This window comes from Drosophila subpulchrella, unplaced genomic scaffold (assembly GCF_014743375.2).
Source record: "Drosophila subpulchrella strain 33 F10 #4 breed RU33 unplaced genomic scaffold, RU_Dsub_v1.1 Primary Assembly Seq129, whole genome shotgun sequence".
Taxonomy (NCBI): Eukaryota; Metazoa; Arthropoda; class Insecta; order Diptera; family Drosophilidae; genus Drosophila; species Drosophila subpulchrella.
In genome coordinates this window covers 32,501-47,500 of record NW_023665471.1, presented here as the reverse complement: position 1 = coordinate 47,500, position 15,000 = coordinate 32,501, and the positions used below count along the sequence as shown (strand labels likewise).

The 15,000-nt window shown below is 42.1% G+C and overlaps 1 pseudogene; it reads left to right on the top strand.

The window, feature by feature from the left end:
* The window catches only part of LOC119558702, a 9,463-nt pseudogene extending 198 nt beyond the window's left edge, over positions 1-9,265 (top strand).
* Positions 9,266-15,000: the final 5,735 nt, after the last annotated feature.

Sequence of the window (15,000 nt, the reverse complement as noted above, 5' to 3'; positions counted from 1 at the left end):
CCTTCTTAAATGAGGCCATTTACCCATAGAGGGTGCCAGGCCCGTATAACGTTAATGATTACTAGATGATGTTTCCAAAGAGTCGTGTTGCTTGATAGTGCAGCACTAAGTGGGTGGTAAACTCCATCTAAAACTAAATATAACCATGAGACCGATAGTAAACAAGTACCGTGAGGGAAAGTTGAAAAGAACTCTGAATAGAGAGTTAAACAGTACGTGAAACTGCTTAGAGGTTAAGCCCGATGAACCTGAATATCCGTTATGGAAAATTCATCATTAAAATTGTAATATTTAAACAATATTATGATAATAGTGTGCATTTTTTCCATATAAGGACATTGTAATCTATTAGCATACAAAATTTATCATAAAATATAACTTATAGTTTATTCAAATTAATTTGCTTGCATTTTAACACAGAATAAATGTTATTAATTTGATAAAGTGCTGATAGATTTATATGAATACAGTGCGTTAATTTTTCGGAATTATATAATGGCATAATTATCATTGATTTTTGTGTTTATTATATGCACTTGTATGATTAACAATGCGAAAGATTCAGGATACCTTCGGGACCCGTCTTGAAACACGGACCAAGGAGTCTAACATATGTGCAAGTTATTGGGATATAAACCTAATAGCGTAATTAACTTGACTAATAATGGGATTAGTTTTTTAACTATTTATAGCTAATTAACACAATCCCGGGGCGTTCTATATAGTTATGTATAATGATATTTATATTATTTATGCCTCTAACTGGAACGTACCTTGAGCATATATGCTGTGACCCGAAAGATGGTGAACTATACTTGATCAGGTTGAAGTCAGGGGAAACCCTGATGGAAGACCGAAACAGTTCTGACGTGCAAATCGATTGTCAGAATTGAGTATAGGGGCGAAAGACCAATCGAACCATCTAGTAGCTGGTTCCTTCCGAAGTTTCCCTCAGGATAGCTGGTGCATTTTAATGTTATATAAAATAATCTTATCTGGTAAAGCGAATGATTAGAGGCCTTAGGGTCGAAACGATCTTAACCTATTCTCAAACTTTAAATGGGTAAGAACCTTAACTTTCTTGATATGAAGTTCAAGGTTATGATATAATGTGCCCAGTGGGCCACTTTTGGTAAGCAGAACTGGCGCTGTGGGATGAACCAAACGTAATGTTACGGTGCCCAAATTAACAACTCATGCAGATACCATGAAAGGCGTTGGTTGCTTAAAACAGCAGGACGGTGATCATGGAAGTCGAAATCCGCTAAGGAGTGTGTAACAACTCACCTGCCGAAGCAACTAGCCCTTAAAATGGATGGCGCTTAAGTTGTATACCTATACATTACCGCTAAAGTAGATGATTTATATTACTTGTGATATAAATTTTGAAACTTTAGTGAGTAGGAAGGTACAATGGTATGCGTAGAAGTGTTTGGCGTAAGCCTGCATGGAGCTGCCATTGGTACAGATCTTGGTGGTAGTAGCAAATAATCGAATGAGACCTTGGAGGACTGAAGTGGAGAAGGGTTTCGTGTGAACAGTGGTTGATCACGAGTTAGTCGGTCCTAAGTTCAAGGCGAAAGCCGAAAATTTTCAAGTAAAACACAAATGCCATACAAATATAATTATATTATATAAATCAAGCTAATTAATATACTTGAATAATTTTGAACGAAAGGGAATACGGTTCCAATTCCGTAACCTGTTGAGTATCCGTTTGTTATTAAATATGGGCCTCGTGCTCATCCTGGCAACAGGAACGACCATAAAGAAGCCGTCGAGAGATATCGGAAGAGTTTTCTTTTCTGTTTTATAGCCGTACTACCATGGAAGTCTTTCGCAGAGAGATATGGTAGATGGGCTAGAAGAGCATGACATATACTGTTGTGTCGATATTTTCTCCTCGGACCTTGAAAATTTATGGTGGGGACACGCAAACTTCTCAACAGGCCGTACCAATATCCGCAGCTGGTCTCCAAGGTGAAGAGTCTCTAGTCGATAGAATAATGTAGGTAAGGGAAGTCGGCAAATTAGATCCGTAACTTCGGGATAAGGATTGGCTCTGAAGATTGAGATAGTCGGGCTTGATTGGGAAACAATAACATGGTTTATGTGCTCGTTCTGGGTAAATAGAGTGTCTGGCATTTATGTTGGTCACTTGTTCCCCGGATAGTTTAGTTACGTAGCCAATTGTGGAACTTTCTTGCTAAAATTTTTAAGAATACTAATTGGGTTAAACCAATTAGTTCTTATTAATTATAACGATTATCAATTAACAATCAATTCAGAACTGGCACGGACTTGGGGAATCCGACTGTCTAATTAAAACAAAGCATTGTGATGGCCCTAGCGGGTGTTGACACAATGTGATTTCTGCCCAGTGCTCTGAATGTCAAAGTGAAGAAATTCAAGTAAGCGCGGGTCAACGGCGGGAGTAACTATGACTCTCTTAAGGTAGCCAAATGCCTCGTCATCTAATTAGTGACGCGCATGAATGGATTAACGACGGACGTGTGTTTTTTCGTGGTCCCAATCAGTCGGTCATATCTCGGAAAGTACGTGGTGTACAAAGTTAAAATTTGCGTCAAAATTCGTGCCTTTGCGAAAGGAGTACGGTGGTGTAAAAACATTTAGGAAAAGTCAGCGGTGAGCGGAGTAATCGGAGTTTTCCTTTGTGGAAAATTCCACACGTGCGCGCGCCGCGTGTGCTTGGAGAGCGCTTTCGAGAGAGCGCTTTCGTGAGAGAGCTTTCGCGAGAGCGTTTGGCGTCAGGTGTTCCCTCTCGCGTGATTCCTCTCGCGCGTCAGCTGTGCGTGTACCGCCTAAGCTTTCTTATCGGGTAAGTGAGCTTGCTCGAGAAAAAGTTTAGAGGGTAGGTGGGCGATGGCTCCATCTCCGATGGAGACGGAGGGCGGATGCTCGGGCAGCGAATCTGCCAGCAGTCGAGGTAGCGTCAATGTTGGACGAAAAGGCCGCCCGAAGGGGAAGCGTGGACGAGGTGCTGCCGCAAGGGACGCCTCGCAGGCAAAGATTGTTGCCGTGGATGGAGTTGGAGGCGGGCCAGAGCCCCTTGTAGAGGAGACGCTCTCTTCTCTGGAGATGCCGCCGCCGCCCGCTCCCGCTGCCGCCGCCCCCACTGCTGCTGTAGTAGCTGCAGCTGCTACTGCTGCTGCCGCTGCCGCTGCTGCTGCCGCTGCCGACGCCGCTGAAGCCTCGACATCAGCCGCTGCAGCAAAAGTCGCCGTTGGAGTTGAGGTCGTAGTCCCCTCTCCCCCTCCCGTTGTTCGCTCGTCGCACTGCTCCATGGAGATCGTGAAGCAAGGATCGTGCCGCGTCGCAGAAGAGTCGACTGCGATCAGGGATGAGCTGCTAGGGCTCATTGTGAATATAGTGTCTGCAAAACTCCAGACGGAGATTATGAAAGTCGCAACGAGGTACGACGGCTTGATCTCGTCGCTGCTTATTAGGAATGCCATCCTCGATGATCGCTACAAGCAGTGCAAGAAGACGCCACCGCCGCCAGCTCAGCGACCAGTCGCTGTTGCTAACCAGCCGTCGTATGCAGTTGCGTACCCCAGCTTGCCAGTGCCTTCTGCCACGCCGATCCCGATGCCGCGAAAGCCGCGGGAGACCTGGTCGGCAGTCGTGCACAGCCCAGACCCGACCATCTCGGGCAAGCAGCTGGCGGAGAAGGTGCGGAAAGAAATCGCTCCTGCACTAGGAGTCCGACTCCATGAAGTCAGGGGATTGGCGCGTGGCGGTGCGGTTATACGTACCCCGTCGTCCAGTGAGCTTAAGCGCGTGATGGCTAACAAGAAGTTCGGCGAGGCCGGACTTGAAATTAAGCAGACCCCGGAACTTAAGCCAAAGGTTGTAGTGAGCAACGTCGACACTGCGCACACGCCCGAGGACTTCATGACGGAGTTGTATAAAAACAACTTCGAGGACAAGATGGACCTGGCACAATTCAAGAGGACGGTGCGGCTCGAAAAGCCCTGGTCGCAGGCTAATGGCGCCACGGTCAACGTGACGCTAGAGGTCGACGCGACGGCACTTGATGTCCTGGACGGAGGAAAAGCCTACATAGGGTGGTTTGCATATAACTGCCGGGCCTTGGTGCGCACTTATGCGTGCCATAGGTGCGTCGGTTTCGACCACAAGGTGGCCAGTTGCAGGATGAAGGAGAGCGACAAGGTCTGCCGACAGTGCGGACAGACTGGCCACAATGCGCGAGGCTGCACCAATCCGGTGGACTGCCGGAATTGCCGCTTCAAGGGCTACCCATCGGCGCACCATATGCTGTCCCCCGGGTGCCCTGTGTATGCGGCGGTGCTGGCGCGGGTGAATGCTAGACATTAAAAATGTATAGCTTCATCCAAGCAAATTGTGGCAAAGGACGAGCTGCTACCATCGAGCTCGGAGTCCGATTGCGAGAGAGCAAGAGCCTGTTCGCACTGGTCCAGGAGCCATATGTGAACGACGGGAGGATGGATGAGCTGCCTGACGGTATAAGGAGTTTTACCGATCGAGGAGGAAAGGCGGCCATCCTAGTTAATCACCAGGATGTCACCTGCATGCAAGTGGAGCCCCTCACCACGGAGTACGGCGTATGTGTGAGCATAAAAGGAAGATTTGGCTTAATCTTTCTATGCTCCGCATATTGTCAGTTTGATGCCGATTTACCACCGTACCTCGCGTACTTGGATGCGGTCCTGCTGCTGGCCAGCAGAACCCCCGCAATCCTTGGCCTTGATGCGAACGCAGCATCCCCCATGTGGTTTAGCAAGCTCCCTCCTCACGCTGAGGGACTTGCAAACTATAATCGGGGTGAGCTGCTGTCTCAGTGGATTGTGGAGAAGGAAGCCGTGGTTCTAAACCAGCCAAGTTCGGTGTACACGTTCGAGTCCAGCAACGGACGGAGCGACATCGACGTGACGATCGCCAACGCTGCAGGATCTATGCTAGCCACATACGAGTGGAGAGTGGACGATTGGGAGTTGAGTGACCACAACATCGTTACTGTTGTGGCCAACCCAACGACCGATACAGCCGTTGAGAGCCTAGCTCCGGTGCCGTCCTGGAACTTCTCCAATGCACGTTGGCGGTTGTTCGAGCAGGAAATGGTGAGTAGGGCAACCGAACTTCCGGAAGACTTCTCAGAATCGCCGCTGGACCAACAAGCCTCTACCCTTCGCAGGATCGTCCACGAAGTGTGCGACCTTGTTCTGGGTAGGAGGACTGCAGGATCGCCGAGATCGAGACCAGGTTGGTGGACCGCTGACCTTAGTGCGATGCGCCGCGAAGTCAGGAGACTTAGGCGCCGACTTCAGGATGCCAGACGTCGTCGCCATGACGACGTGGCCGAGCTTATTGTGCGCGAGCTGAGACTTACCTCGGCCGCCTACAAGAAGCTCATCCTGAGGACGAAGGAGGACAGCTGGAGACGCTTCGTGGGAGAAAATTCACACGATCCCTGGGGGCGCGTCTACAAGATGTGCCGAGGTCGCAAGAAACGGACGGAGATTGGGTGCCTTCGCGTAAATGGCGAGCTAGTCACCAACTGGAGTGACTGTGCGCGTGTGCTCCTCCGCAACTTTTTCCCAGTTGCGGAGTCCGATGCACCGATTGCCTCAGCGGAGGAATTCCCACCGCCCCTGGAAGTTTCTGAGGTTGGTGCTTGTGTCGCTAGGTTGAAGAGCAAACGCTCGCCTGGCATGGACGGCATCAACGGTACGATTTGCAAGGCTGTGTGGCGCGCCATACCTCAGCATCTTACGGCGATGTATTCCAGCTGCATCCGGTCGGGGTACTTCCCTGCTGAGTGGAAATGCCCTCGTGTGGTAGCTCTGCTCAAGGGACCCGACAAGGACAGGTGTGAGCCATCGTCGTACCGCGGCATTTGCCTGCTTCCGGTTTTCGGAAAGGTGCTGGAGGCCATCATGGTAGATCGTGTGAGAGAAGTTCTTCCGGAAGGCTGCAGGTGGCAGTTCGGTTTTCGCCAAGGACGTTGTGTGGAGGATGCTTGGATGCACGTGAAGAGCAGTATTCACGCCAGCCCGGCGAAATACGTGCTCGGCATTTTCGTGGACTTCAAGGGAGCCTTCGACAATGTGGAATGGAGTGCTGCACTGCGCCGACTGGCGGAGTTGGGATGCCGAGAGATGGGCTTGTGGCAGAGCTTCTTCTCAGGCAGAAGAGCAGTCATCCGAAGCAGTTACGAGGAAGTTGATGTCCCCGTAACTAGAGGCTGTCCGCAGGGGTCAATCAGCGGCCCATTCATTTGGGATCTGCTGATGGATGTACTGATCCGGCGCCTTGAGTCGTACTGCACACTGAGTGCGTATGCGGATGATTTGCTGCTTCTCGTCGAGGGAAACTCCCGACTCGCGCTGGAGACAAAAGGAGCGCAACTAATGTCCATCGTTGAAACGTGGGGGATGGAAGTCGGCGTTGCCGTTTCCACCAGTAAGACGGTAATTATGCTGCTTAAAGGAAGCGAACACTTTACGCGTGGCCCTTCGCGTGTACCAAGTCGCCCCCCTGCGGTAAAATTTGCTGGAGCAAACTTGCCGTATGTAAGCAGCTGCCGGTACCTTGGCATCACAGTCAGCGAAGGCTTGAGATTCCTCGAGCACGTCGGGAACCTTCGACAGCGTATGGCTGGAGTCGTTGCAGCATTGGCGCGTGTGCTTCGAGTAGACTGGGGTTTCAGTCCTCGAGCCAGGCGGACCATCTATGCCGGACTCATGGTGCCCTGTGCGCTATTTGGTGCCTCGGTATGGTATGTCACTACGACGCAGCAAGTTGTGGCCAAGAGGCGACTCCTTGCTTGCCAGAGGCTAATCCTTATGGGAAGCCTTCCGGTATGCCGAACAGTGTCCACTGCGGCACTGCAGGTTCTTGCTGGCGTTCCCCCGTTTGATTTAGCTGCCATGCAAATGGCAGTTAAATACAAACTAAAGCGTGGATACCCGCTGGAGGAATACGATCTGCTGTATGGCGAAGACCTCACGAGTCTGAGCTGGGAAGAGAAGATGGTGCGTATGGAGCAGTGCTTACTGCACAGATGGCAGGACAGATGGGATGACGTAGATGCATCTGGACGGGTGACCTACAAGTTCATCCCAGATGTCACTCTGGCATTTCGGAATCCACACTTCGGATTTCCGATGCGCACCGGATTCCTGATCACTGGACACGGATCGTTAAACGCATTTCTGCATAATAGAGCGCTCTCGGACTCTGCCGCATGCTCATGTGGCGATCCAGTTGAGGATTGGCAGCACGTCTTGTGTGACTGCCCCCTCTATGCAGATTTGCGCGACCTTGATGGACTTGGAGTGCAGCGAGATGGTGAAAACTGGACGTTTGGAAGGATTCTGGAGGATGAGGACAGGACTCGACGACTCAACACGTTTGCTGACGAAGCGTTCCGCAGGAGGAGGGACTTTTAGTCCAAAACCCTTGCCGTGTGGTAGCGGCGAAGAATTCTGCCACAGCCTGTCATAGCTTGTCGTAGGAGGCGACTAATATGGCAAATGGTTGCCCCATCCGAGCTTGTCGGAGCTGAAGGGGTGAGGCTCACCGAGCCTGTAATTTCGGTACCACGGGTTGAGCAGCTCCAAGGCTGCTCATTGAGGTTGGCCCCCTTGTGGGAGTATCGTGGTGGCTGTGGTTGACACCTATATCGCGGGTAGAGTCCTCGGGCTCGACGTGGATGTTGCGTTATACAACTCGGGTGCCGTGACCCACAGAACGGTAGAGACTTTAGATAGATCTCGCCCCTACGCAAGGGGGAGTGCTTGCCCGACAAGTAAGCACTCGAATTGCTACTGGGGTGGTTGCTATGTATATAGCTATAGCTTCTAGTCCGGGGCGTTGGTTTGGCGCTTAATCTAGACCCGTGCATTATGTACTCACTTGTGGGTATATTAGAATGCCGTGGTTGTAATCCCTTCATTGCGGAACATGCCACGTTAAATAAAAGCGGAGGGATCCGATTCCCACTGTCCCTATCTACTATCTAGCGAAACCACAGCCAAGGGAACGGGCTTGGAATAATTAGCGGGGAAAGAAGACCCTTTTGAGCTTGACTCTAATCTGGCAGTGTAAGGAGACATAAGAGGTGTAGAATAAGTGGGAGATATTAGACTTCGGTTTGGTATCGCCAATGAAATACCACTACTCTTATTGTTTCCTTACTTACTTGATTAAATGGAACGTGTATCATTTCCTAGCCATTATACGGATATATTTATTATATCTTATGGTATTGGGTTTTGATGCAAGCTTCTTGATCAAAGTATCACGAGTTTGTTATATAATCGCAAACAAATTCTTTAATAAAACGGTGCATTTATGTATTTTTGATTTGAAAATTTGGTATAACTCCAATTACTCAGGTATGATCCAATTCAAGGACATTGCCAGGTAGGGAGTTTGACTGGGGCGGTACATCTCTCAAATAATAACGGAGGTGTCCCAAGGCCAGCTCAGTGCGGACAGAAACCACACATAGAGCAAAAGGGCAAATGCTGACTTGATCTCGGTGTTCAGTACACACAGGGACAGCAAAAGCTCGGCCTATCGATCCTTTTGGTTTAAAGAGTTTTTAACAAGAGGTGTCAGAAAAGTTACCATAGGGATAACTGGCTTGTGGCGGCCAAGCGTTCATAGCGACGTCGCTTTTTGATCCTTCGATGTCGGCTCTTCCTATCATTGTGAAGCAAAATTCACCAAGCGTTGGATTGTTCACCCATGCAAGGGAACGTGAGCTGGGTTTAGACCGTCGTGAGACAGGTTAGTTTTACCCTACTAATGACAAAACGTTGTTGCGACAGCATTCCTGCGTAGTACGAGAGGAACCGCAGGTACGGACCAATGGCACAATACTTGTTCGAGCGAACAGTGGTATGACGCTACGTCCGTTGGATTATGCCTGAACGCCTCTAAGGTCGTATCCGTGCTGGACTGCAATGATAAATAAGGGGCAATTTGCATTGTATGGCTTCTAAACCATTTAAAGTTTATAATTTACTTTATAAACGACAATGGATGTGATGCCAATGTAATTTGTAACATAGTAAATTGGGAGGATCTTTGATCACCTGATGCCGCGCTAGTTACATATAAAAGCATTATTTAATACAATGACAAAGCCTAGAATCAATTGTAAACGACTTTTGTAACAGGCAAGGTGTTGTAAGTGGTTGAGCAGCTGCCATACTGCGATCCACTGAAGCTTATCCTTTGCTTGATGATTCGATAATAAAGATGTTGCAAGCGGGCATAATCATTATGCTTGCTTGCAGCATCGCACGCCACTTTGTTTGTGGTGTGTAAGGTAGGGAAGAAGAAATATAAAAGACCTAAATTGGAAACATCAATATATAAGTAAATATTGAACAAACAAAATGTATCGTCATCTTATTAGTGACGCGATGATAAAGTGGCAAACATATTCCATGTATAAATATTCCTATGGTATTAAAATTCAAGTAAAGAGGACATATATAAAAGTTTGTATATATGGTTCATTCAATGGTAGCAGCGGTTGGTTGGTTGGTGTCTGCTCCTATTATTGTTCAAGACTTATGTTATGGTAGCAAGTCTGTATCGTCATATTAATTATTAGTGACGCGAAAAAGTAGTGGAAATCATATTCCATGTATAAATAGATTCCTATGGTAATGAAATTTTCAAGTAAAGAGAGGACCATTCAAGTAAGAGGACATATAAAAAGTAAGTATATGTTCCTCCAATGGTAGCAGTGGTTGGTTGGTTGGCGGCTGATCCTCTTATTGTTCAAAACTTATTTTATCAATATGAGTTTGGCAATACAATAAAGAAGACCAATCTAATCCATATAAAACTAAATGTATTATATGGATATGCTTAGGAAACCCATATATTCATAAAAAAAAATTATGTATAGAAAATTATACATATATCTTTTATATAAATGAATCGTATGGATATCGCCTTATGGTAGGTATAATAACTTTTTAAGGCATAATAATGTATAATATAGAAAATATACATTGAAATATAAATGCATTTTTATAGATATGGCGGCATATAAGTGCCATATACACAAGAATAAATAATAGAATTTACCAATATATAATTAAAATGAGATATATAAACCTAGTGAGGGGCTGCACTAGTATATGAATCGTATGGATATGGCTTATAGGTATAATACCTATAAGGCATAATAATGTATAATATAATAAATATAAATTAAGATATGAATGAATTATATAAATATGGCATAGAAATGCCATATACATACATAAGAATAAATGGTAGAATTTACCCATATATCACTGAAACACGATATATAAACCTAATGATAGCTGGCACTAGTACTGTAAACATGCACGCAATAGTGCGTGGGGTAAAAAACTACTATAGGGAGGTGGTCGTTGGCGGGCCCCTCCTCGTATTGGTCAAAACTTATGTTATGCATATGAATTTGTCAATACTATATAGAACGCCAAGCATATCCATATAAACTATGGATATGCATAGAAATCCATACAAAAGTAAAAAAAAATTATGTATAGAAAAATATACATATATTTATATAAGTGAATCGTATGGATATGGCTTATAGGTATAATACCTATAAGGCATAATAATGTATAACAAGTAAATATACATTGAAATGTGAATGCATTGTATGGATATGGCATATAAATGCCATATATATAGAAATAAATTGTATATCAATGATATAACAATTATAAACCTAGTGAGGGGCGGCACTAGTGAATGAATCGTATGGATATGGCTTATAGGTATAATACCTATAAGGCATAATAATGTATAATATAATAAATATACATTAAGATATGAATGGATTGTATAAATATGGCATAGAAATGCCATATACATAAGAATAAATGGTAGAATTTACCCATATATCACTGAAACACGATATATAAACCTAGTGATAGCTGGCACTAGTACTGTAAACAGGCACGCAATAGTGCGTGGGGTAAAAAACTACTATAGGGAGGTGGTCGTTGGCGGGCCCCTCCTCGTATTGGTCAAAACTTATGTTATGCATATGAATTTGTCAATACTATATAGAACGCCAAGCATATCCATATAAACTATGGATATGCATAGAAATCCATACAAAAGTAAAAAAAAATTATGTATAGAAAAATATACATATATTTATATAAGTGAATCGTATGGATATGGCTTATAGGTATAATACCTATAAGGCATAATAATGTATAACAAGTAAATATACATTGAAATGTGAATGCATTGTATGGATATGGCATATAAATGCCATATATATAGAAATAAATTGTATATCAATGATATAACAATTATAAACCTAGTGAGGGGCGGCACTAGTGAATGAATCGTATGGATATGGCTTATAGGTATAATACCTATAAGGCATAATAATGTATAATATAATAAATATACATTAAGATATGAATGGATTGTATAAATATGGCATAGAAATGCCATATACATAAGAATAAATGGTAGAATTTACCCATATATCACTGAAACACGATATATAAACCTAGTGATAGCTGGCACTAGTACTGTAAACAGGCACGCAATAGTGCGTGGGGTAAAAAACTACTATAGGGAGGTGGTCGTTGGCGGGCCCCTCCTCGTATTGGTCAAAACTTATGTTATGCATATGAATTTGTCAATACTATATAGAACGCCAAGCATATCCATATAAACTATGGATATGCATAGAAAACCATACAAAAGTAAAAAAAAATTATGTATAGAAAAATATACATATATTTATATAAGTGAATCGTATGGATATGGCTTATAGGTATAATACCTATAAGGCATAATAATGTATAACAAGTAAATATACATTGAAATGTGAATGCATTGTATGGATATGGCATATAAATGCCATATATATAGAAATAAATTGTATATCAATGATATAACAATTATAAACCTAGTGAGGGGCGGCACTAGTGAATGAATCGTATGGATATGGCTTATAGGTATAATACCTATAAGGCATAATAATGTATAATATAATAAATATACATTAAGATATGAATGGATTGTATAAATATGGCATAGAAATGCCATATACATAAGAATAAATGGTAGAATTTACCCATATATCACTGAAACACGATATATAAACCTAGTGATAGCTGGCACTAGTACTGTAAACAGGCACGCAATAGTGCGTGGGGTAAAAAACTACTATAGGGAGGTGGTCGTTGGCGGGCCCCTCCTCGTATTGGTCAAAACTTATGTTATGCATATGAATTTGTCAATACTATATAGAACGCCAAGCATATCCATATAAACTATGGATATGCATAGAAAACCATACAAAAGTAAAAAAAAATTATGTATAGAAAAAAATATACATATATTTATATAAGTGAATCGTATGGATATGGCTTATAGGTATAATACCTATAAGGCATAATAATGTATAACAAGTAAATATACATTGAAATGTGAATGCATTGTATGGATATGGCATATAAATGCCATATATATAGAAATAAATTGTATATCAATGATATAACAATTATAAACCTAGTGAGGGGCGGCACTAGTGAATGAATCGTATGGATATGGCTTATAGGTATAATACCTATAAGGCATAATAATGTATAATATAATAAATATACATTAAGATATGAATGGATTGTATAAATATGGCATAGAAATGCCATATACATAAGAATAAATGGTAGAATTTACCCATATATCACTGAAACACGATATATAAACCTAGTGATAGCTGGCACTAGTACTGTAAACAGGCACGCAATAGTGCGTGGGGTAAAAAACTACTATAGGGAGGTGGTCGTTGGCGGGCCCCTCCTCGTATTGGTCAAAACTTATGTTATGCATATGAATTTGTCAATACTATATAGAACGCCAAGCATATCCATATAAACTATGGATATGCATAGAAAACCATACAAAAGTAAAAAAAAATTATGTATAGAAAAAAATATACATATATTTATATAAGTGAATCGTATGGATATGGCTTATAGGTATAATACCTATAAGGCATAATAATGTATAACAAGTAAATATACATTGAAATGTGAATGCATTGTATGGATATGGCATATAAATGCCATATATATAGAAATAAATTGTATATCAATGATATAACAATTATAAACCTAGTGAGGGGCGGCACTAGTGAATGAATCGTATGGATATGGCTTATAGGTATAATACCTATAAGGCATAATAATGTATAATATAATAAATATACATTAAGATATGAATGGATTGTATAAATATGGCATAGAAATGCCATATACATAAGAATAAATGGTAGAATTTACCCATATATCACTGAAACACGATATATAAACCTAGTGATAGCTGGCACTAGTACTGTAAACAGGCACGCAATAGTGCGTGGGGTAAAAAACTACTATAGGGAGGTGGTCGTTGGCGGGCCCCTCCTCGTATTGGTCAAAACTTATGTTATGCATATGAATTTGTCAATACTATATAGAACGCCAAGCATATCCATATAAACTATGGATATGCATAGAAATCCATACAAAAATAAAAAAAAATTATGTATAGAAAAATATACATATATTTATATAAGTGAATCGTATGGATATGGCTTATAGGTATAATACCTATAAGGCATAATAATGTATAACAAGTAAATATACATTGAAATGTGAATGCATTGTATGGATATGGCATATAAATGCCATATATATAGAAATAAATTGTATATCAATGATATAACAATTATAAACCTAGTGAGGGGCGGCACTAGTGAATGAATCGTATGGATATGGCTTATAGGTATAATACCTATAAGGCATAATAATGTATAATATAATAAATATACATTAAGATATGAATGGATTGTATAAATATGGCATAGAAATGCCATATACATAAGAATAAATGGTAGAATTTACCCATATATCACTGAAACATGATATATAAACCTAGTGATAGCTGGCACTAGTACTGTAAACAGGCACGCAGTAGTGCGTGGGGTAAAAAACTACTATAGGGAGGTGGTCGTTGGCGGGCCCCTCCTCGTATTGGTCAAAACTTATGTTATGCGTAAACATATGATTTTGTCAATACTATAAAGAAAACTTGTTTTGTACATACAAAACTAAATGAATTATATGGATATTGAAAAATAAATGGCATTATATCCATATAATGAAAATATACTTGTATTCTCTTATTATAAGAGAGAATACCGTATAGTTGGTTGGCAAAGACAATTGAAAATACCCGAATTGCAGATGATGGGTTCAAAAACTACTATAGGGTGGTGTAGCAAATAATATGAAGATGATATATCCATATAATGGATATACACTAGTATTCTCTTATTATAATAGAGAATACCATATAAATGGTTGGCAAAGACAATTGAAAATACCCGAATTGAAGTTGACGGGTTCAAAAACTATTATAGGGTGATGTAGCAAATAAAATAATGAAGATATATCCATATAATGGAATTATATGTGTATTCTCTTATTATATGAGAGAGTACCAAACGGTTGATTGGCAAAGACAATTGAAAATACCCGAATTAAAGATATTGGGTCCAAAAACTACTATAGGATGGTCAATGGGCCGGCCATCTACTATTGACGTGACAAAATACTGTCTGTCGGTAGAGAAGATATTAATCCGTCAAATTTGTTTCTTTATTCATTTATGAATATGAGACTTGGCTCCACGGTTAATATTTTAAGCCCAAAGATAATAATGTTGAAACAAAGGCCAAGGTTTCTATTATACATAGAATAACAAATTGTTTCCGAACTTTATCGTTAATCCAAATAAATAATTACAATTGAGGCAGGCTAATAATGATATATATTTTGTATTGATAATCTTGATATATATGTATATTGGTCTGCCATTATCACATACTGAGTTATGTGATAATTCCCTGCGGGGATAAATTAAAAGAGGTGTCCCTATATTAAAAGAAAATAATATATATAT